The following is a 23,932-nucleotide window of genomic DNA, read 5'->3' on the forward strand; positions in this document are numbered from 1 at the left end:
TTTTCTGGGTAGCTCCCTACGTAGATGCTGAAATTGAGGTCCAAAAGCTAAATTTCATTCATTAAAAAAAAAAAATTTCAAAATGAGAAATGATGAGACATCATTTTAAGCAAGATTTCTCCTCATAATAAAAAGCATGACAATAAGAAAAAAGCCAAACAAGGAGTATTTCATCTTGAGATCTCAGGTGCATTGTTATTCCTCCTGCCAAAGAAATTTCAGCTAAGAGCAGCAAGTAACTTGCTCATAAATGAAAAGTATATTAAATGAGCAGTGAGTATATGTCATGATGGCTTTTATTTTATACTCTTTCTGACTGAGGAGAGAGTAAACTGCACCGAGGCACTTCACCCTCCCTTAAATTTACTTATCCTTGCAATTTTTGCTATTTTTTTAACCAGCAAAGGAATGTAGTAAAAATTATTTAAAAATTGATTGAATTTTTTGAAAGGGATAAGGAGAAACAAAAGATATATTTCTCTATATATTTTTTAAAGGGCTTTGTAAACATTTCTATGTACCCTGCAGCAGTTTTTCTTCCTTAAATATTTTAGTTATTTAAACATGCAGATGATTAAAGCAGAGAACACTCTTAAAATAAAAGTATAAAACCTTGAAATTAAGCAAAACCTTTCAGTTAATTCAACCACTGAAATTAATCTGTATACTCTATTTAGCTTCTTTGAAATTCAAAGCAAGTGTCAAAAAAAGAAAGAAAGAAAGAAAGAAAGAAAGAAAGAAAGAAAGAAAGAAAGAAAGAAAGAAAGAAAGAAAGAGAAAAAAAAAAGAGACCAGAAAGAAAGAAAAAAGTTTATTTGGATAGAGAAAGTTGAAGTGGAAATCAACATTCAGACAATCAGACAATAAACTTCACATTAGGAAAAACAGATGATGACTTTGTGCCTTTCAGTAAGGGACTATTTTAAAATCTGCATCACTTTGACAAAAATACTATCACCTGAAAAACAGACTTTACAATGTACTGTTCTCTCAGGCATCACTGACACTAAGAATAGACCATAAATTGGTAGTATGGAGTGCCTTTCAGCTCTAATTTTTCTAAAAGCACTTCACAACCCACTTAGTCAGATAATGGCGGTGTGCTGACTCCTCGTAGCATTTATGTAGTCACTAATAGCGCACGATCTTTCCAACCAATAGGATGGACTATGGGGAGAGCAGGGCAACATCTTTAGTCCTCTCATCCCTAGTCTTGGTCTCTCTTAAATGCCCTGTTTAGACTGTATTCTTATTTATAAAATAGTTTAGACTTAAAATTTGCACTAAAGGAAAAAAAAAAACTAAGCATTAATTTTAATCCAGTTAATCACAGGATCTAAATCAGTGGCCCCCAACCTTTTTGGCACAGGGACCTGTTTTCATGGAAGACAATTCTTCCACAGGCAGTGACGAGCTGCCCATTTCTTAACAGGCCACAGCCTGGCGGTTGGGGGCCACAGCAAGTCTAAATCATATGTGATTGATCAAACTCCAGAATGTTCTACTGTTAACTCTGGCAGTGGCTTTATTAGGGTGACTGGGGATTTTTTCTTTCCTTCTTTTTTTTTTTTTTTTTTTTGACAGAAATGAACTTTAAACTGTATAAAAAATTTATAAAATATCATCATTTTAGTCCATCAAATATAGCATGTGAAATAGGTGAACTGGTTATGTAATGGTAGTTTTTAGCTACTGAAAGGTAAAACTAGAATCTTCCTGGAATCTCTTTGTTGTAATTTTTACACTAGAATAGTATATGAATTAACATGAAGACAATAGTGGTTTTCAGCCTACCAAAAAAAAAAAAAAAAAAAAGAAAAGAAAAAAAAAAGGATCCCATGGGCCAACACATTGGAAGTGTGAACTTCCAGAATTCTTCGAAAGGCATTGTTCAGTAATCTGATTTCTGTTGACGATGTGGCTAAAATCAGTTTTGTTTATTATTTGCAAGTAAAGATATCTTTGGGAATTTAAATTGGCATTTCTTGGAGTGTCTGAGTATATAGACATTTGGCCAATAGACATGATATAAAAGATAAACCACTTGGTATAACAATAATAGAGACAAAGTATAATTCACCTTTAGGGATACAGAACTTTATATATTCAAAATGAAAAGGGGGTTAAGGCAGTTCTAAAAAGTAATTTTTTAAAGTACCATTTATGTTCAAAAGCAAGAGAGATATTTTGTTTCCAAAAAGTAAGTTTACAATTTTTAATCTTTCCAGTGTTTACCCAGAAAAAAAAATAGCACTCCACTTTCCATTTTGTTTGTAGCTGAATCACAGCTTAGTAATGGTGAATTAGTTTTGAATTACTCTGAAAATATACTGTCCTGTACTCTAACACACCCTATCCAATTTAATATAATCTGATCTAATATCAGTAATGTTTGCATTTATTTTTCACTCCAAACATTTTATATATTTCCATGAACCTCACTGATACATTTCAAATAGTCAGCAATTCTCAGTATGAAATACCCGGTTGTATAATCAAAACTCTGGCACCTATTAAGTGCAAGTGCTTATTTAAAATGTGTGGTGATTAGAACATTTTCTTTCAAATCACATCTCGTTGAAGTTAATGAATTCTTTGCAGGAACATTAGCCAGCTTCTACACTTTACTGATGATCCCTTCCCCCGTCCTCACTAACATTGAATACATTAATTACTGACAGTTACTGATTCCTGAATAATCTCTAATTCAGTGGACAAAAGTGCTTACACTGGACCTTGCATTATATATACCTATCCTCTCTGTAACTCACGAATTCAAATATTGAGTCTGGGATTAATTCAATTCTAGTTGCTATTAATCACATGTGTTCTGACAGACATACATTTCATCCAAAATGGACTATTTCTGCCAGGGTGGAGAGATTAGAAAAGGAAGGGCAATATAAATCAGAATTGAACTCATCATTAGAGGGGCTGTCAGAAGCAGTTTATACCACGGTTATCCCGGTTTTGATCAGAACCATTAGTCTCCCACTTTTAGACAAAAAATATAAAAACACATCAAAGATCTAGACTCTTTAAAAATAACCCCTAGAAAGTGGAACTATAAATACACAAAAGCATTTCCCTTACAAATCACTTGTGGTCCTTCTATGAAGGGTGTTACAAATGAAGGATCAAAAACACTTACGATCACAGTCAAGAGCATGCTATTGCTCTTGAATCATGCTAATGTAGAAGAAAAACAGCAGATATGAATTTCCAAAACTACTTTGTGGATCAGAACTTCCTACATGAATATTTTATAATTTATTTATTAGTCGATAGAACAAAGACTACAATAAACCATGTTCTGTCACATAGTCACAGAGTGTTGCTGGTCTAGAACTTTAATGTCACTAGCTAAGAATGAGACTATTTTATCATTACTCTTCACTGCATCTATTCCTCAGTAAGTAATAAATGTGACAGAAGGAAAATTTCTCCCAATGCTAAAATTCTATAGTTCTGTATGACAACTTATCCTACTTAATATTTCTGAGTACTCATGGTGTGACAGGAGGTGTATTAAATGCTTTTATTGTCCAATGGCTGGTTTATTTTTAAGAATTGTCTCAGGAGGAAGCTCATATTACTACTCCAACTTTGCAGAGAAGGTATCTGGATTCAGAGAGGTTAAATAAATCAGCAGAGATCACAAAGCTAGAAAATGCAGAGTCACAATTTGGATCAATTTAGTCTGTAGTCTTAAACACTCTGATAATTCTACTCCACTTCCCAAGAGTTCCCAAACATCACATTGTTGTTTAGGTGCATTCTTTCAGCAAATGTCACTCAGTGCTTCCGTGTGCAGGCCCTGTGCTTGCCACTGGGCATGCATCTGACACAGCAGACATGGCTTCTGCCCCCAGAGAGCTCAAAGTCCAGTGGCATGGACCAAGCAGCCAGCACTTTTCCCTGGAGGAGAGACTGCAGATAAGGGTTGCACTGAGTTCACACATTTAGGGTTACCTTCCAACAAGGCTGAATGAAATTTGTTTCTGAGTTAAATCTTGACAACTGTGTTCTTGTCCCAACCTTCCTCCTTCAGCCATTTCAAAGGCCAGTATCTGTAGAATACCTCCATGCTTGGCTTTAATTTCAATATTTTTCTTTCTCATAAGCAATGAAATCAAATTACTTCTAATCAAGAGCAACACCAAGCAAACTATGAAGAGAGCAAGAGTCATTTGGGGCATTCTGTGATTCTGCTCTTCTTCCTTTTTCCTTTTTGGGTTATCATAATTCTTCTGTTCTTTCTCAGGACTATCAAAACCTGCTTGGTGCAAAGACTTGATATGAGTCAGTTTGTAACTTGTTTTGAATATAAATCAACTTGGTCCTTCCTTGTTAGATGTAGACTGAAGGCTGTAAGCTTTTGTAAAGTCATTTTGGGTTATTAGGTGCATTGAGAGAGGGACAGAGGTGACTGTGGTGCCCCCCCAATTTTCTACAATTATTCCTTGAAGGAGTAGCTCCCTCTAACTCTCCTTTAGGCTACTGGCTGAGGGAATACTTTTTTTGAACATAGTGTCCTCTAAAAAACACTGTCTTCCCCACGTGTTTCTTTGTCCTTACTGCCTTTTCTCTTTCTCCTCTTTCCCATCCATCTTCTCAGAGGATGGAGTGGACTCTAACTCCACTCTTCTCCATTTTTGTTTCCAAAACAGGGAAAGAGAAAGTGGAAAGAGATCAAATTAGGGTAAGATGGAATTTCTGGGAGGGAAGAATGCCCCTCGGAGCACAGTTTTCTATATTTCACTCAGAAACTCAAGAGAGAAAAGAAATGGCTGTCCATTCTCAAGATTGCTCATGTACTAGTTTAAATATTTTAAAGCAAACTATTATCACCTTCCCTCAATGCACAATTATTTAATAACAGAAGTCAAGAATGTAAGACAATTTAGGCAAAATAGAAAAGCCCGAGGCATTGAGAATAACATGATATGTAAGTTTCTCTATATTTTGGTTGTCTCTACTTTTTATTTTAAGGACTCCAAGAAAATAACCATAATATGAACAGAATCCTGTTGAGTTATCTATCTGGGTCCTTCTAAATGAAAACTGCCCACATTATCCTAGGAATGACTCCCATGGGCCATGTTTTTGTTCCAAGAAAAGCTTTCCTGGCTATTGCTAAATAATATAGGATAGGCTTTTCACCCTAAATAGGAAAATCAAATTACTTTCCTGCTAATTTTGAATTTGAACTGAGAGATATAGAGAGGTGAGCTACTGAGCCTCCAGGAGGCTTCCAAAAACCTGGAGAACAAATTGCAACCACTGAATCACTATAGTTGCTTTTTTGAGATGCTAAAGCTTAATGCTTCCTTGGGTTCTGTAGATGCCCCAGTGTCTTTTTTTGATAAAATCACTGAGATTTATGCAAGCTCAAATGCTCTGTGACTTAACACTGAACGATTCTTAATTTAAGAATTCTTTAAGAATTCTTAATCCAAACTCTGTGTTTTCCAAGTTTCTTTTAAAGCATTGCATTTCCCAGGCTACTTTTGTGAGTTTGTCTTTGTTCTTTATCTTTCTCATTTATTGGACTCATTTTGTGTATTTTGCCAACAAAGTTGACTAGGTAAAACAGATACATAGGACTTTATAGCATCCTCAAATCATGCTGTTCTTGGGCTCCTTCTATATAAACTGTTTGATGTGGTCTTTAGAAACTTAATTCTTGATCAGGTTAATGTGTCAATGTGATCTTTCTGAACTTTGAGAATCTTCAAGGATATCCTTTACTATTGCCATCAAAAATAACCATCAAGGTAAGTGTAAAGCTCTTTACCAGGGTCTTAACTAAGTCTGAGAAAACAGGACAGAGACCTAGCAGAGTTCCTTTTTCGTGCTTTTCTCTAAATTGGTATCAACATAGTATAGCTTGTGTCAAAGGGAAAAGTTGCCTTTGCAAGATTTCCCTATAAAATCTTGAAACCAATCCTTCCTTTGGGTGGAAGTCAGTGCTTAGTAGCTTTTCCTTAAGCCAAAACCATGGCTATAAAGCTGATCAAGGGAGTCTCTTGAGAGTACCTGGATTTTGATATTGAACAGAAATACTCATTGAAAGTTACTGTTAATGCCTGTTTTTGTAGTTTACTTAATGCAGTGATACACTGAAACATAAAAGTTTACAGCCTAAACTGACCAAGATTTTTCAATCCTCTTCCAGTAAATGATATGAAAGTAAAAAGAGGTCAAATTACATCCATAATTACATCTATAGAACTTTCTGAACAATCGTGGACAGAGATAGACCTGGTTTATTAGTGAAACCAGGACAACAATAAGCTCAGTCCAGAAACTTCAGAAAAGTTTTTGACTCTAAAGTGACTATTATTACATAGACAAAGAAAACCATCTTTGTTTCTCAGCAAAAGAATGGCATTTCAATGTAAATTAAGACAACTCAAATAACACCCCAGCAATTAATTCGGGGATCACTTACATATTTGGTGCCACTTCTTATTCATTTTTATTTTCCATCTGGTGAACCTCAGAAACAACTGCAGGAATTGGGAACAGAGTAAAAGGAGCCTGGGTAAAATCCTTCATTAGTTTCTCCCAGATTATTCTGGAGAACCAACAGATGTAGATATTTAATAGAAATTAATCTCTTTCTGTTATTCAGTCTTACAATGCTTCATTCTAATACTGATTACACTGATGTTCTAAGATATGCTGGTAAAATGCTGCTGTAATACAATTTCTTTGCTGCTGGAAACGAAAGCTCTCGAGATTGCTCTTGCTTACATAGCTGCTTCAGGTGATTACATCTTTACACAGATGTTAATTACTCTCAGGAGAAAGCTGCCCAAATCATCAGGTGAGTAGCATAATCTTGCACTGATACCAAAGAGTGATTTAAAGGCTATTACAGATATTATTTCTTACCCCTGTTGAGATCTGAACTCCACTCTGATGATGAATTTATGGCAGATAGCAAAAACTTATTAAATGGTAGCCAGCTACTCACCAAAATGGGTTTCTAAAAGTGGATATAGACGTTAGCTTTTAGCCTATTACAAAGTTTGGGCCCCGTTTCAATAAGGCCAGAGACACACAGCTTTGCTTTGAGGTTCTTGTTAAAACTTTAATCAGTGGTTCTCAGACTTCACTGTGCATTAAGCTCCCCCTGGGAGATTTTTAAAATCTTAATGTCTGGGCCTTGGCTCAGACCAATTTAATCAGAATCTTGGGAGTGAAACCCAGGCGTCAGTATTTTTAAAACTCTCCAGGTGATTCCAATGTACAGTCAAGGTTGAGAATTCCTGGCTCAGCCTACAGACTGATGGGCTTCTGTGCAGCAGTCACAGGTGGGACAGTCAATCTTGAAGAAACAACATGAGGGCTCTCTGAAAAACTCCAAAGAAAACAAAAAACCTGCAGCATTGGCTATTGATGAGCAGAAACATTAGTTTAAAAAATGTTAACCACAAAATAAAGGATACTCTCCAAGCAAAAATAAAGGAAAGAAGAAAAAAAAGAAAGAAAAGAAAATCAAAACATGATGCAATTTCTAAAGTAAAGGTGAAAGAGTCAGATACAGCAATAGGTAAGCTATTCAGTGACTGTCTTATAAAGGAGTGGACTGCACAGACATCCACTTGTTATTCTCTCCTCTAAAATGAAGGAACAGTAATAATATAATCAACTAATAGTTTATTGATCATGGCTGGTGCAATGAAAATGTTAAAGGCCTAACATAGTTCTGTGTTAATGTTTTAAGACCCAGAAAGACTTTAGGTGGTTAAAACCTTACAGTTTTAGATCATCAATATTAAAGATTGGGGAACAACGCCTGGGAAAGACTAAAGTACACTGGCAAATTGATTGTAGAGTGAATCTGCTTAGGAGGAAATACAGGGATAATATACTGAATGGAAGAAATTTGATGATGGCAATACCAAACAGAAATAATTTAGGAAAATACACACATTGGAAGAGGTTATCAAGTTTTGTGTCATTTATGAGCCAAAGAAATATATATCTTTCTTTGTTTTGCCACCAGCCTATTATCAATTAGAGAAAAATGTTACACAATTTTTAAGAGTTTGTGTCAGCTTTATCTTTGTCTTTACCATATATCTGGTGTTCTGAACATAGTAGGAACTTAGGAAAATATTTGTTAAATACAGGAATGAAGAAAAGCATCAGACCATAACTAATATTGGCTGAACTCAGAGAATCTGGTTATTTCAAAGCAATTATATGTTGTATAATATATAGGATACTGCCTTACTTGTTGAAAGGTATAAACTATATTAAATCACTGTTTTTATAGGTCAAAGAAACCCCAATATCAGGAATTTCATATGGTTCATATATTTTTTTCTTTCCTTTTCTTTGTTAAAAAAAATTGGCTTAACATAAATGAGCAGAGTATCTGTTTAATTTGAAAGTTTTTCTTTCCAGAAGATAGGTATTATAGATGTGCAATTACAAAAGAAAAGAGGGGGTCACAGTAGAACAACAGAATTACTGAGTGGGAATCTTTATCTGTAAGCAACATGGAAAACAGCAGGATAGGACCTAATGACAAAGGCTTCCAATATTCAAGGATGGCTGATTTGATGTATTTGATTTCATCAAGAACATGGAAAATGATTATTCTGAAGGGAAAATACCAAACTTACAGAAAGAAAAAAATATCAGTATTTAAACATTACTGTCCTTCCTTGCAAGATATACTATGCCCAAATGATTATGCAGCTCAGTCAATATTTGAGCACACCTGCTTGTTCTGATAAGGAATATATTTTTCCCATCATAATGTGTCCTTTCACAGATTGGGGTTTAGGATAATTTAGGCCTGACAGTTTCATATTCTGTTTTAGAAAGTAGAGAAATATAATTCAGGCTTTAAGTCATTAGATATGGAGCTATCAGAATGGATGAGTTGTGGGTTGATGCACAGGGATTTTATTAGCATAAAGTAGCCATGTTGTTGCTGACAAAAAGATGTCATAGAACAAAGGTGAAAGCTGGTAGAGAAAACAAATAGAGAATTTCTCTGCATTCATCATAGTACCATGAATTCTGAGGATCAATGCCTAAAAGCAGTTCTTATATAAACTAAACAAGGATACACTATGCTATTTGCTTTCTTCCCACAAGCATCCAACTGAATGGGCATGTGTGAGTTTCCATATATTACATGCACACAACATCTACAGCTGTGCTACTCTATTTAGTGCAACAACATGATAGCCAAGGATATTACCCAAGGCAGTCATAAACATTGGAGATAATCACTGAATGGAACTGCTTCATCCCAGTATACTGGTCTGTGCTCTGTATGTTTTAGTGGTATTTTTTTGTTTTTATTGCAGGGGAGGCAGTTCAAGTTGTACTGGATAGTACAGTTCCTTAGACCATTGTCTTTTAAACATTTTTGAAAAATTTGACACCTGGTGAGAAAACATTTTACAGCACAATTCCATACATACAATGCAAATATATTAAAATTTCACAAAGCGATACTAATCTTCACTGAATTTGCTGTACCTTATAATTTTTATTTTTTCTATTTTATTTTATTCATAATGCTGGTCACAAACAATTAATTTGATTCCATGACTCACTAATAAGTCATCATCCATTGTTTAACAAGCACTGTCTTAAGTTATATTGTGATGGAACCCCATGGCTCGGATAAACTACAAGTCAAAATAGTTTCCTTTATCTCTTGTCTTAAAGATGATGTTTTGAGAACTCTTTTGAATTATTGTGTATAAAGGACAATGTGTTGGAGAGCTTAACCACCTTGCCCAGGTTCACATGCAGGTACCTGGTAGAGCTAGGATTCAAGTCCAGGCAAACCGCCTTTAAAACTCTTGAATGTTCTAGTCCTCTACAATTACTTCCAGGGAGGTAATATTCATTATCTGGAATTTGTTACCTATTATGTAGACAAAGGTAAAGAAGGTGCTATACTTTTTTCTTTCACTATAAATGAGTCTTCCTGACTACTAGGGTGACTTTGAATTGGGGAAAGGATAATGATATAAACAGGGCAATGACTGGTGAGGAGCCTGACACTCAACTTACCCGGAGCCTCCAGTCTACATTCTGAGACACAAAAGTAAAGGTGGATGGAAGCTTAGATGAAGTCTGTACAAGAAAGTCTGTTCCAGAAAATAATGGTTAGTCATGTAATGATCCTCACTAAAAAATTATGAGGCATTTTCTCAAACAGTAATCTGCACAGAGACAAATAAACTTGGCATAAACATACCCACAAAAAAATTGAGTACAATTTTGTGAAATCTTTAAATGTACAACGATCAACTTTATAAACAGCACCAAAAATTATGATATCATGAAAATTTGTTAGTCCAAGAAAGGGTTCAGAGAAACAGCTAGGTTGAATATCTCAGTTTTTCTAATTGCTTTGAAAATCAAAATTATTTCTCTAAAATTTTCTAGCATAAAAATACCTGATATTTTTGTTTAAAAAAGTGACACATTTTAATTGTATTCCTCATTTACATAAAATTATTCCAAATGACTAATTCTTTCCTTCCTTTAATTACAAACCAAAGTTTACTTTAATACGTAAAATCCAAAGACAACAAAATTAGTTATCTAGGGGTCCACAATTTTTAAATCTCTGTATTAATCAACTGTAATGTTTTTGACATTGTGTATAGACCAAAGAGACATGATTTTCTATAACAAATTTTCTAAGGAAAAATCCAATGAGCTTGATACAGAGTATAAAGAATTTAAGCTAGATATAAGGATGAGTTTCTATAAGATATTATGAAAATCCTTTCTCAGAAGATCTTTACTAATCACAAAATCTTCCCAGACTCAGGTAAGCACTACATAACTTCTTAGCATTTCTTTTAATATTATATTTTCCCTCAAATATTCCTTTAATTTTGATGATTATTTAAGATATATTCAAGCGGGCTAAATGGAACAAAAATCAAAATGGAGTAAATATTCATGTCATTTTTATTCATAAATTATTAGGTAAGACTAAAAATACTGTTTTTATGTAAAAAGAATAATATAATAAATGAGACCACATTCATGAAATTACTGTGCCTTTAAAATAAAGCAAAGATGCTTATAAGACCACGGTAGCTTGTTTTTATTTCAATGCTTTGTTCCTTCATGTATTCATCAAAGAAGCACTGTCCCTTGCTATTAATGTTTCTCTTTGATACGAGTGAGGTGGTGCTGTGGCATGAATATCATATTTCCCCCAATATTAGCTTGATACAGAAGTTGGATAGATGCTTGCATAACTAATACATGTGGCTGTTACTATGTATTTTCCTTCTTTATTACATTTTCAGAATCAAAAAGGAGATAAGCTCTTACACCAGCCATTGTTATCAATATCAAGGAGACACACAAAAGATATGTGAACAAAATGAAATTTGAGATGTCAATAGGAGACACACTGTTGTAGGAAGGTACCAGATAATTAAATTTAAGAAAGAGCCTAAATTTTGGACTCATCATAATACAACGTGATATGGCAGACACAGATAAGAATTTGTACTTAAAAACACATGCAGATATCGACTCACATTGTCTTTTCTATAATAGAACAAATGGAACAAAGTAACTGTATAGGAGGAAATTGTAAACCAGATAGTCATGATTTAAATGTCAATGGATTTCTTGGGTTACAGTTTTTAAAATCAGGAAAAAATTGCAATAATAGCAGAGTTATGGCAAAAATATTTATCATATTACTTATTTGCCTTCTCCTCATCAGAGATTATGACCTTTTTGAGGACAGAGGCCTCTGTCTTTTATTTGCTTCTGATATACTGTCTGGTATATTGGAGCTTCTCAGAAACAAGTGAACAGTTAGTACCTATTAACCTCCCTCAGAGGTTGCTGGTGAATGGCAGTATTCATAGGCCACCTAACACTTTTACATGCCATAAGCTCACATTCAAGTAATACTCAATAATCCCTTTACTAATGGTACATAAACCCAGACACTTACTTTCTGAAATTCAGTTTCTTCCACTTTCCTGTGAAATTTTCTAAGCTCTTCTATAATTTCTACTTGTCCTATTTATGATTCTTTAACATATCTATCTTCCCTCATGCTCCTATAATCTCTGTTTTTTCCAGTGGCTGTATAAAATGAACATTATATAGACAAGGTGGAGATATCATGAGTGCATAGTGGGTATATTTTTGGTGACATCATCTGGTCCTGATTTTAAATACCATCTATAAGAGGATGCCTACTGTAGCAGTCAAGGGTAATTACCTTCCCAATGCATCCTAGCTTTTTGTTGATGACAGAATCTCAGTCCAGGAAATTACTCACTCTTCCTATCAAATTTATATAATATCCTTCCCTTTCACAAGGGATAGCATAGAGACGGGCATTTGATGTAGCTCCAGAGGAAGACATTAGAGAAATCTGTTGGCTATTTTCTGAAAAAGACTTTTTTTCTCCAATCAGAAGAGACAACTAACTTTAAAAAGAACCCTGTTCTGCTGCACATTCTTGTTTTAGTTACTCTGCTTTCTCTGTTGCCAGGTGAGAACATGATTCTTGAGATTGCACAAATACTGGAGGCATGGGAGATAGGCCAAGAGACACTCAGAGAGACTGACACAGGCCTTTGATACCAATTATCTGCTGAATAGACTCTGGGTCTCTCTAGACTTAGATTTAAAAAATAAACATAATAAAGTGACATAACAAATGTCAGTAATATTTTAGCAACTTTTAGTAAGGTACTCTTTAATTAGCTCTTGAGAGCATCTTACTTAACACAAATCTTAATTTGAAATCTCCATCCCAGTCGTTTTCCTTATGGTCCAGCCTTCCATATCTAACTGCCTATTTGACATCTCTTGGAAGTCCAATACTAACCTCAAACCTAAAATAATACAAAAAACTTGTTTCTTTCTCCATTACCTGATCCTGTTTGAGTTTTCCCTATCACAGTAAATGGCTTCATCAAGACATTCAAGGCAAAACCCTAAGATGATTATTTTGATTATTTCTTCTCTCTTATTCCTTATATTCAATCCACCAATAGGTCATATAGGTTCTACTTTTAAAATATGTTTAAAGTCTATTAACTTCTCATCAATATATAGCCACAAGCCTAATCAAAACTACCACCAACTATGGTAGCTTCCTCACCTGCATGACCACAATAATTTCCCTCTGGTCTCTCTGCCTGTACTCTTGACACCTAAATATTCTCTACAAATTTTTATGGATGCTGCCACCTCCTACAACTGCTATCATATATCTCTATTTTTTCGCTGTATTTAAGAGCCTCAAATTTGTAATCTATATCCACTGCTTCCATTAATTCTTTACCTTCTTCCTGACTTTTAATAATATGAGCATTTTATTTTCACCATCTTACTAAAGTTTTTCCTTTGTAAGATTTTAAGGACAGTTTTCTTACCAAATCTGATGGAAGCTCTTCTCTCTTTATTTCTTTATCATCTTCAGTATATTTGATTCTGTGGACTGCTTCTTACATCTGGAAGTTATTTCCTTCCTTGGTTTCTTTGGTCTTTCACAAGCTCCTAATTTTTCCCTAGCCTACTGAGGCACAGCCTATTAGATTATATTTAAGTGTGGCTATCTTGGGCTGTTGCCTCAACAAAAGTTGACATCATGCAAAACACTGAGAATGGCATCTTCTTATTCTCTTTTTAAGTACTGCCTCACTCTTCAGGAGAGTGAGATATGCTTTCTACCCTCTGTCCCCAAGGCCTAATGCCTTTGACTTTCTGGTATCTAACATTTACTTTAAGACTTCTGGCTATGGCCATGAACTGCGGAGACTATACAATGAGTAAGAGTCTGAGAATTTTAGCATAGTTTCCTGAATTAGTTTTGTCTTCCTTTTAAAAGAGCCAAATTGACTAGACTATATGCAAGAAGGAAATTTTACTGATTTCAATTAATCTTCTTTGTCTTACTAAACTATTATCAAAGATTATAACAAGCAGGGGAATTTCAAACATTAATATTTCTGAATAATTTACAAACTAGATAATAAATCCTTGAATATTTGAATTAGTCAAGCAGTCATACTAGATTTTATTGACAAGTATATAATCAATAAAAACAATGTTTCTAAAGATAAATAAATATTCTCTATAGAAACTGGGATGAATTTTTACAATACTCAATTATTTTGTGGCCTTTCCCTGTTGAAACCCCTCCAATCACTTCCCCTTATGCTAGATGGAAATCCATAGTCTACCATTTTTCACGAGGCTCTGCATGATTTGGTTTCCATTTAAGTCTCTGACTTCTTATCTCTGAGCATGTCCTTTCACTCACTCGACACTGGCCTCTGTCACGGTGTCATGTTAGTCCTTATATCTGCAATGTTTTTGCAGAAAACACTGTCAGGACTCATTCCTTCACTCCCTTTAGGGTTTTACATAAAGTCACTTTCTCAATGAGGTCATATATGAACAATCTAAGTAAATTTCACAGTCACATATATATTAAATGCTCATTTTCTCCTTGGCACATACCACTAACATGATTTACATTATATGTATGTGTATATATATATATATATAGTTTATTGTCTATTTCTACAATATAATGTAAGCTCCATGGTGGGAGAGATTTGCCCTATTTTTTTCACTCTTATATTCCCCAGCATCAAGTATAATGCCTAATACATCAAACATATTTAAAAAATATTTGTTGCAGGAGTGAATTAATAAGCAACCAACTAAATTAAGGATGGTGACAAGTCTGATCTCTTGGCCACATAGAATAGTCCTCAGAAAAGCAAGTGTTGGTTGAATAAATGAATAATTTATAAGAGAAGGGAGAATATCCCTCCATAGTTCCATTATCCTTTTCACCTGAAATGATAGCTTATGGGCTGGCTTTTGTTGAGGAGTTTTGCATCTATGTTCATGAGAGAGATATTGGTCTGCAGCTTTCTTTTCTTGTAATGTTTTTGGCTGGTTTCGATATTAGTGTAATGCTGGCCTCATAAAAAGAGTTAGGAAGTATTCCCTCTGCTCCTGTCTTCTGAAGAGTTTGTAGAGAACTGGTGTAATCTCTTTAGTAAATGTTGAGTAAATTCACTAGTGAACCCATCTGGGCCTGGTGTAAGCTGGCTTTTTAGGATTTGTTTTATATATTCTTTTGTCTGGTTTTTTTTTTTTTTTTTGAGAGAGAGAGAGAGAGAGAGAGTCTCTTTTCATTGCTCCAGGTAGAGTGCAGTGGCAAAGTGAATATCAAATGTAACTATGCATACAGAGGACTGTGACTTCAGGTAAGGTTTTATATCCCAATAAAGAGAGGTAGCAGGTACATTCACAGTCCTTCTCATAAAAGAGAGAGAGAGAGAGAGAGAAGTAGCAGGGACAGCTTGTGTATAGCCTTTTGGGTTCCACCTTATACTCTGGCATAAGAATATAATAATAATCTAATGATATAGAGAAAGGTGAGCAAAAGAAATGAGGACATATTCATTGAGTTAGCCTGAAATTTTGTGATTCTTTCTTTTTTTTTTCTGTATCATGAGTCTAACTGATGTTCTGAGCATAGCCTATGAGGGTCTTTACACAACATATGACCTTGTAAACACAGAGTATTAGCCCCAGAGTATTCCTTCTACATGAAAGATGTATTTTTTTTTGTCTAGGGAAAAAAAGCACCACTTCAAATAAAAATATAATTGATGAATGCCTATTTTGTTTGGAGAGGACACAGACTCATTAAAAGAAATGTTCATCATGCTCAGAAAAGGCTGCCTCCACATTTGTACTGGTCACAATGGCACAATGCCTTCACGGTGTTTGTTGATGAATGCTTCCTCATGCATAAGCTGGCTCTAAAGACAGTTCCAAAAATATAGTAAAAAAATGTTTTAAATAATGGAAGCATTTCTGAAATCTCAGGTGACTACAGTGAAGGACAATGCTCATTTGGATATATATTTCAGTACATGAGCGTTTTTAAAAAAAAGTTTTATTATTTCATGGTCATGCTTCATAAAATCTTAGTATTTTTAGATTCTGCATTGTGACTATTTGTAATAAGAAATATCGGAAACATTGAGGCAGTTTTCCACCTATTTTATGAGACTGACAATGCTGATGATATTTTTGGAAAGAAGAAAGATATGTATCTAATCCTTCATGTGTATATGGAGAACAACATTACAGTCCAGAATTCCATTACAGAGACACATATAAACAGATAGATATTCTGTTTCACGAACTAAATTTCAGTGTCCGTGCTGAATAAATGAATGATTTACATTCCATGAGCTAAAACATGTAGTTTCAGGACATGAATGGGAAGGCTTTCTTAATGTGGAAGAGTAATTTTCCCCCTGTCAGAAGAAATCTGAATTTCAGTATAAACAAGAATTACAAGTATTAGAAACTAAATAACCTTTACTCTATAGATGTAATTATTAATTAATATTTTTAATTTTTGATTTTTTAACAATAAATTAAAGACAAAGGAAATTTTTAGCCATGACATGTGTTAGCTAAAACATTGCAAAAATTGTAACTATGAAAGAAATTATCAGTTTCTTTAGAAAAATCTATGGCTAAGAAAATAATTTTTGGAAAAATACAATAGATTTCCTTAAACTATCATGTTCTAAGGCATCAGAGATCTACAAACTAAATGGTATATGAGAGATATACAAAAAGAAATAAAAGAAATGTTTGATAGCAATGAAAATTCAAGTTTATGATAAACACAAAGATTATTTTTATAAGGTAAGCTTTATGCACATAAATCATTTTCCCTATTCACCAGAGACATTTCTTTCAGTAGAAAAACTATAAACTGTTAGATTTTTTTGTTTGAATATCTTAGCTAGAAGAAACTGGTGGAAAAAGTACTATCCTGTGTGTCCACAACATAATGGAATCAAAGAAAACCAGATAAGTCTTGGGTACTAGCTTATGTAAAATAAAAGCAGGCAAAATTGCATATAATTTTAAAAATTGTGTATCATTTTCCCTTCCTTTTGTTTTTTTTTTTAATTTTTTCCCCTCCTCCAAAGTGATTTTATAAAAAAAAGACAAAGTTGTTGATAAATAAAATTAGATTAATATAAATTTTCCTACCTAAAGAAAATTTTAATTGAATTCATACTTTTTGAAATTATTTCTTATATTAATTTCAGTAGATTCTATATAAAGAGGACATTTGGCAACTAAAATAAACTGGAAGCATATTGACCCTAAATCAGTTTATAAAGTCTTATTCAAGACTCTAAATTATAAAAAAAGAATTTCCTTATATTTACACCCAGAAGTTAACCAGCAGTATATAAAAAGTCCCAATATATTTAGCATTAAAAATCGTTAAACAACATAGAGAGTTTCTTATCATATCTTCGGCTTGGAATGTGTCCATTGATACGAAGGAGGTTCCTAAGGAATCGTGACCAGGTGACTCTATTCTATCCCTGGAGGAATGCTTTCTTGGATGCTATCAGAGAGTGGGCATTTTTCCTCCCATATAACATCGAAATAACCACTAAACCCAAAGGATTAATCTGGTCATTCTATGTACTCAGCTGCCATCTCGAGGGGCAGTTGTTTTAGAAAGAGAATATATTCCTCTAAAAGACTTTTTTTGGACTCTCCCTTGATCTATATGCATGTAATAAGGAACTCATAAAATAACTTATCACCTAAAAATGGTGATATTGTAAGTATGTTTCAATACTTATCTATGTATCTTATCTATGTGTGAGGAAATAATACAATGGGGTATCTCTCCATTGCCAGGCAGAATTGTATTTAAATTTTTCACAAAAGATAAATAACTATCTTTTAAAAAATATTCAAGAACATATTTTAGCATTCTCGTCTCACTATATCATGTCATCCAACTACAATTTTAGCAGATTCCTCTCTTTTTTGTCCTCAGTGTACAATGTTTTGTGTAATGGTATTTATTTACTTTAAATCCACATCTGATGATTCTTTTTTTCTTTCTTTCTCATTTTAGCAACTTGGAACTTCGTTCTTTTATTACAAGGCTATTTCATAAACAAATAACTATGGTTTTGTTCTTTTTATCTTTCTTTTAATTATTTTTCAGTTGTAGGATCTAAATTTGAACACAGGTCTCTAAGAAAGTTATCATACTCAGGATTATTTTTGTTATGTTTCTATATGAATACTTTAGAATAATGCTTATTTTTAATAGTATCATATTGCCAATTTGTCAGTTATCATGAAACAAAAACTCCATCGTATTTTCTGTATATTTGATAGCAAATTTTAATTCATCTTTATCAGTGTCTTTCTTCCAAGAATATAAACTTTTAATACATTTCTATTAAATTTCATCTTTTATTGTTTTCTAATTTATAGTCCTATTAATAATAAAAACATTAGCTTCAAGAAGTAAGTAGAATGGGAATACTACGATGGTTAAATGCCATTGTATTGCTATGGTGCTCTGAATTTTTAATTATATTCATAAATTCTGTCCAGGGTATAAGAAACCGTCACAGGTACATAAAAGGTTATAATCATTTTATGAAATTTTTTAATCTATTAATAATATAAGAGGTAGTAAAATGACTTATACAAGATTTCTTAGTAATTGGCTTAGTAGTTAGTCTCTTTCTAGGAGCTCTTAAATTTTTGTACTAGGTAAAAGCACACTCTTGATAAAATATATGTTCTCTGCATTTTGGTGAGACCCTGGCTGTAAACATTTAGGTGTGAAAAATTGTTATTCTTGGATTCAATGAACTAAAAAGACACTATCATCAATGGAATATTGACTAAAGACCAAATTTGTTACTACCATATCTTTATGTATCAAATGTTTGAAATTTTAATGATTTCAAAGAGGTACCCTTTTGGAAGCTAGGTAAGTGGCCTGAAATAGAGAAATGTTACACAGCCATGATCAAATGATCATCTAAACGCTTACATTTCTATTCCTCTTAACAGCAACTTCAAATGTGGAATCTTCATGTTCTCCTAAGATTATCCTTCTAGTTCTGGAACCATCATTAGATTTAACCCATTGTATTTTCAAGAGGCACATTCAGACATTTAGGTATGTATATAAATGCCTATCCTGCTAACTAATATCCTGGAATAATGTGAAAAATTTATAATCAATTTAGTAGCTAAATCTTTATATCATCTTTGTGCCAAGTACACATAGTAAGTATAGAATGGTTAAGCGACAGAACCTGGAAAAGGTTGCTGAGATAATTGGAGTAAGCTCTTGCCAGATAGTTTATTATCATTGACAACGTCATACGGAAGATTTATTTTGATGGGTCAGAATAGGACACTTATTCACTGGAAAATATAATTAAGAAAAATCTCAGTATAAGAAAAGATGCCTTTGAGGCCTAAGCTATGGGGTATTTTATTCCATAATGGCCATACTGGAGCCATCCTGGTATTACTTGTGCCTGGCTATATGGATTAGATTTCCCAGGCAATTCATCTTATCTAAAATGTAAATTTATTTGTTTCTTTGTCTGTTCCACTTAAGAAAATGGAAAGCCTTAAAAGAGTTAAAATAAGTGGATCAGATTAATTTAAGTTCATGGATCAGGGTAGAATAGGAGACAAGGACAGATTGCTAAGAAACTGAAGTTTGGGGAACCTCATCGAGCAAGTTTCTATGTGAAGATACCTGATGATAAAGCATTGGTCACACAATTTTGAACCATCACTTCAAAGGTTTGAGGTAACAAAATCATTTGAGAAATTTACACAAGGATGTGAGTTGACGCCATTGTCAATTTTTTAAGCCCAGGTTTTCACAGTAGTCTTTGGAAGCTGCCAAATAGACTCTGAGATAACTCAACACAGGCATTAACCACTCCTGTCCTAAGACTGTTTTGGATGTTGTCAGCGCTCCATTTTATTCTTTGCTCTTGTTTCTTGATAATGGAAGGGAAAAGAGGGTGCTTTCCATTTTAAAATCTCTCTAAACAACTATCCTCAATGGAAGATGAACCATTTTTCCCAAGTGGAATTTCTAGAGTTAAGAGGGATTTTTAGAAACTTACATGATGAGCTTCTGTGATGCCTCCACATAAATACTAATCGATATTCATAGACTTTCATTTTACTGAAAATTAAAACTGATGAAGAATTATGGGTCATTTTTCCAGGATGGCTTTCAAATTTCTTTCTTATTATACCACAGATTAGCCTAGTAGTGAGGCTTAGGTGAAATCAATAAATGCTTACAGGTCTTCATTTTGAATTTGTCAATTTTTCTTCACTCTGAGTAGAGAACTTTAATCATGAGGAGATAGTTCTGTTTGTTTTTCCACCTCTAACAATTATTTTTTAGGTTAAATATAATTGATGGGGGTTCTTCTGAAGGCTGCTGAGATCTCCTTGAAGTCAAAATAACAGATAAATAAGACATACTTTCTTGTTTGGGCCTTATTCCCTGGGTTATCCACACACCTAGCCCTCTGCCCCAGGCACAGATGCCACTTGTTCTTTTCAACTGCCCAAATTTAACGAACAGAAAATAAAGAGAAATAGTAAAATATTGAATACTAAAATACAAATGCAACGGAATATTCTTTGTGTCCTAATGTCTGGGCTAAAAGTAATAAAATTTGTATATTGCCTAGTACATAGTAGATATTTAATAAATATTTGGTAAATTAAATAAACAACTGTGAGAGTAAAAGCAGTAAATTGCGAAAGTGGTTCACTTGAACTCCTGATGCTGAGCTTTTTGAAAGACACAAAAGGTAGAATTCTTTAGAAAGTGGAGTGCAATAAAGCCTTGAGTGGTGAGATGAGCCACTTAGAGAAAAAAACATTGGTACAAGGCTAGAGACTCACTAGTTCTCTCTGCATTTCATTCATTGATGCTCAGTGAATTAATCTTCCTGTTCATTATCTCTCTGCTTAACTATCTCCTCTACACATCTGCTTTCTAAATCGATGTGTAACTACATAGTTATCTACTCATTTTAAAAGAATTGCATAAACCAGTTCTTCTGAGTTATAAACATAATAATTAATGAGCATCTTTTCTATTTAACAGCTAGTTCAATGCTGCTTGGCTCCCCGTACTTGAGATCATTTTTCCTCTCACTGTCTAAGTCTACCTGGCATCTCTTCACTCCATCTCCTTTTCCTCTGCTTAGGAGAATACTACTTGCTATAACCCCTTTCTCTGTTTTAGAACAATATCTTGCCCCCTCTTTTAATTTCTCATTTATTTATTATCAAATTTTCTTTCCTTTAGCATTGCTATTCAAAGAAAATAAATAATTTCAAAATATTTTATCTAATTGGCTTAATTTTTATATACGTATAGTATCACTTTCTACTATTCTTCACTTCAAATGAATTCTTCACTTCTTCACTATTCTTCACTTCAAATGTCTAATTTTACAAATCATATGATTTGACTATAATTTTGTGGTTTCCAAAAAATTGAATCTGGACATTTATAGCATTGTTTCTGTGTGAAAATGTATTGTGAGTCCCAAATATTTAACATATAAATGAAAGTTTTGAAACACAACCCAACTGAAGTTAGTGCCTGCCTGCACTTTAATTAAATGTAATCTTTAAAAGTAGCTGAAAACCAAAGATTTTTTAATTTATAAAAGGATTCTTACAGATTTGGAAAACAATTTAAATTATTCCAATCTTTTCAGGACATATTTATGTTACAAAGTAAATTAATCTACAAACCTAAGATTTTGACCATTTTTCCTGTTTTAGACCCTGTCTCCGTATAGTCTGCCGGGCAGGAAGCAAGAATTAATTGTATGGGTCAGACATTCTAGGTAGTTTTTCTGCTAGAAATAATATTGCTTTTTGTTCTCTTTCAATGCCTGAAGTAATTACAATATTCTGTCTTTTCAGGATTCAGAAGACAGTTCTTTTATCCCCTCTCACTTAAGTGTATACTTTAAGTACCTTTAGAGTTTGGTATATCAATTGGCAAACAATGTCTAACTTATTTGCACTAAAAATATAATAAAACTGTGAGAACATTCTCTTATTAAGATTAGATTATATAGAAATGTTCCTTCATGAAACAAGGGGAAATCTGAGCCCAAAGATCCAACTTAGTTGTACCACTAAAGTATCTTTTGAAAGTAAGATACCCATAGGAGTTGTCTCGATGGAAATCATAACAAAAAGAATTCTTAAGTTTGGAATTCTTAAAAGAGGTGGTGTTTATTAGACATATCAAATGTTAAAAGACAGATTTGTTATTTAGAACACTTTGTAAAACTAAACATTGAAATGTGAAAATAATGAATTGTACAAATTATGAATTTAATACCTTTCATTATTTGGCAACTTTGGGAAGCTTTTAAATTAATAGGCATCCATATTCTTGACATCTTTAATTAACAATAAATATTGAAATTTTAATTTCAAATGTCTAACACTCATCAAAGGGGAAATAAGATGAACAGTCTAAAATGCTTTGTGCAGTCTTAGGAAATATAGATATGTAGAAAAAAACTGAAATCCAAATTTAATTTAATTTCAATGTTTTTCTTTCAAACTTTTAAGGGGGTACAAATGTTTTTGTTACATGAATAGATTTTATAATGCTTAAGTCAGGGCTATTAGTGTGCACATTACCTGAATAGTGTTTCAATGTTTTCATTTTTTATATCAATTTGATGTCTATAGTTTTACATTTTCCTATTAGTTATTTTCTCACTCTCATGTTGTAGATCAGTGGTTCTTAAGCTTTGAAGTGCATTGTAATCACCTGATATGTATATTTAAAATGCTGGTTCTAGGGTCTACTCCCAAAGATTCTGAATCAAGTATGCCATGGAACCCAGGAATATGTATTTTTGTGGGTTGGCTTTAGACCACATTTTCAGATGTTGCTCAAAATATTTACAAAATAGAAGATGAAATTTTTCCTAAAAGACATAGAAGTAGAAGAGAACAAAAAAGAAATATTTTAAGATCTATATGGTAAGAATCACACTGTTAGAACATGAGGCACCTGCCCTTAATTATAAAAGAATTGAAACATCCATCATACATTAGTTATGTGGCAATTTTTTCCTAGAAAACTAAAGTGCAATTGATACTGGGTATATGATTTTCCAGAACCATTTTATGTTAATAAACCATGTAAAGAAATTGTGATAATTAAAAAAAAGTATGAAGAGGGAGACCCCGTCTCTACTATAAATAGAAAGAAATTAATTGGCCAACTAATATATATATATAAAAAATTAGCCGGGCATGGTGGCGCATGCCTGTAGTCCCAGCTACTCGGGAGGCTGAGGCAGAAGGATCGCTCGAGCCCAGGAGTTGGAGGTTGCTGTGAGCTAGGCTGACACCACGGCATTCACTCTAGCCTGGACAACAAACCGAGACTCTGTCTCAAAAAAATAAATAAATAAATAAATAAAATAAAAAAACAATAAAAAAAAAAAAGTATGAACGTTAACAACTGTGGTCCTACACTGTAGTATCATACTGCAAGAGATGGGAGAAACTTCTAGTATAGAAATAATTCACTTCCAAAAAGCAAAGAACTTGTGATTCAGTATAACATAAGCTTACAGGGCAGACTTATTTCATAAGTAGGTTAATTTATAGGAATGTATAGTTAGTTTATTTCTGTATATTTTTAGTATTGGTGAAACACTGTAGCAAACTTCCTCAGTGGAAAAAGAAATCTAAGATGTTCCTAGTGAAATAAAGTCTTCAATACAAAGCTTTACACTGTAATATTATTATTTCTTCTGTATACTATGAGAGGAATGTGAAAGGCAATTCTTTAGAAATCCAAAACTTCCGTAACATGGGGCTTCAAATAAAGATCAGTGAGATAATCTAATCACCTCCAATTTACTTTATAGAATTGTGTTTATGCCTAATAAAAGTATGTTATAAATGACTTAGACCAAAGGAGTAATTTGATTGGTTAATGAAGAGTCTAAGAATGATAATT

The 23,932-nt window shown here is 33.4% G+C and overlaps 1 protein-coding gene across 2 annotated transcripts in view; it reads right to left on the minus strand.

Moving 5' to 3' along the window:
- The window catches only part of SYT1 (synaptotagmin 1), a 521,150-nt gene that overhangs the window by 393,197 nt on the left and 104,021 nt on the right, over positions 1-23,932 (minus strand). The gene's annotated exons all lie outside the window — the stretch shown is intronic.

Source organism: Microcebus murinus, chromosome 10 (genome assembly GCF_040939455.1).
Source record: "Microcebus murinus isolate Inina chromosome 10, M.murinus_Inina_mat1.0, whole genome shotgun sequence".
In the NCBI taxonomy this organism is placed as follows: Eukaryota; Metazoa; Chordata; class Mammalia; order Primates; family Cheirogaleidae; genus Microcebus; species Microcebus murinus.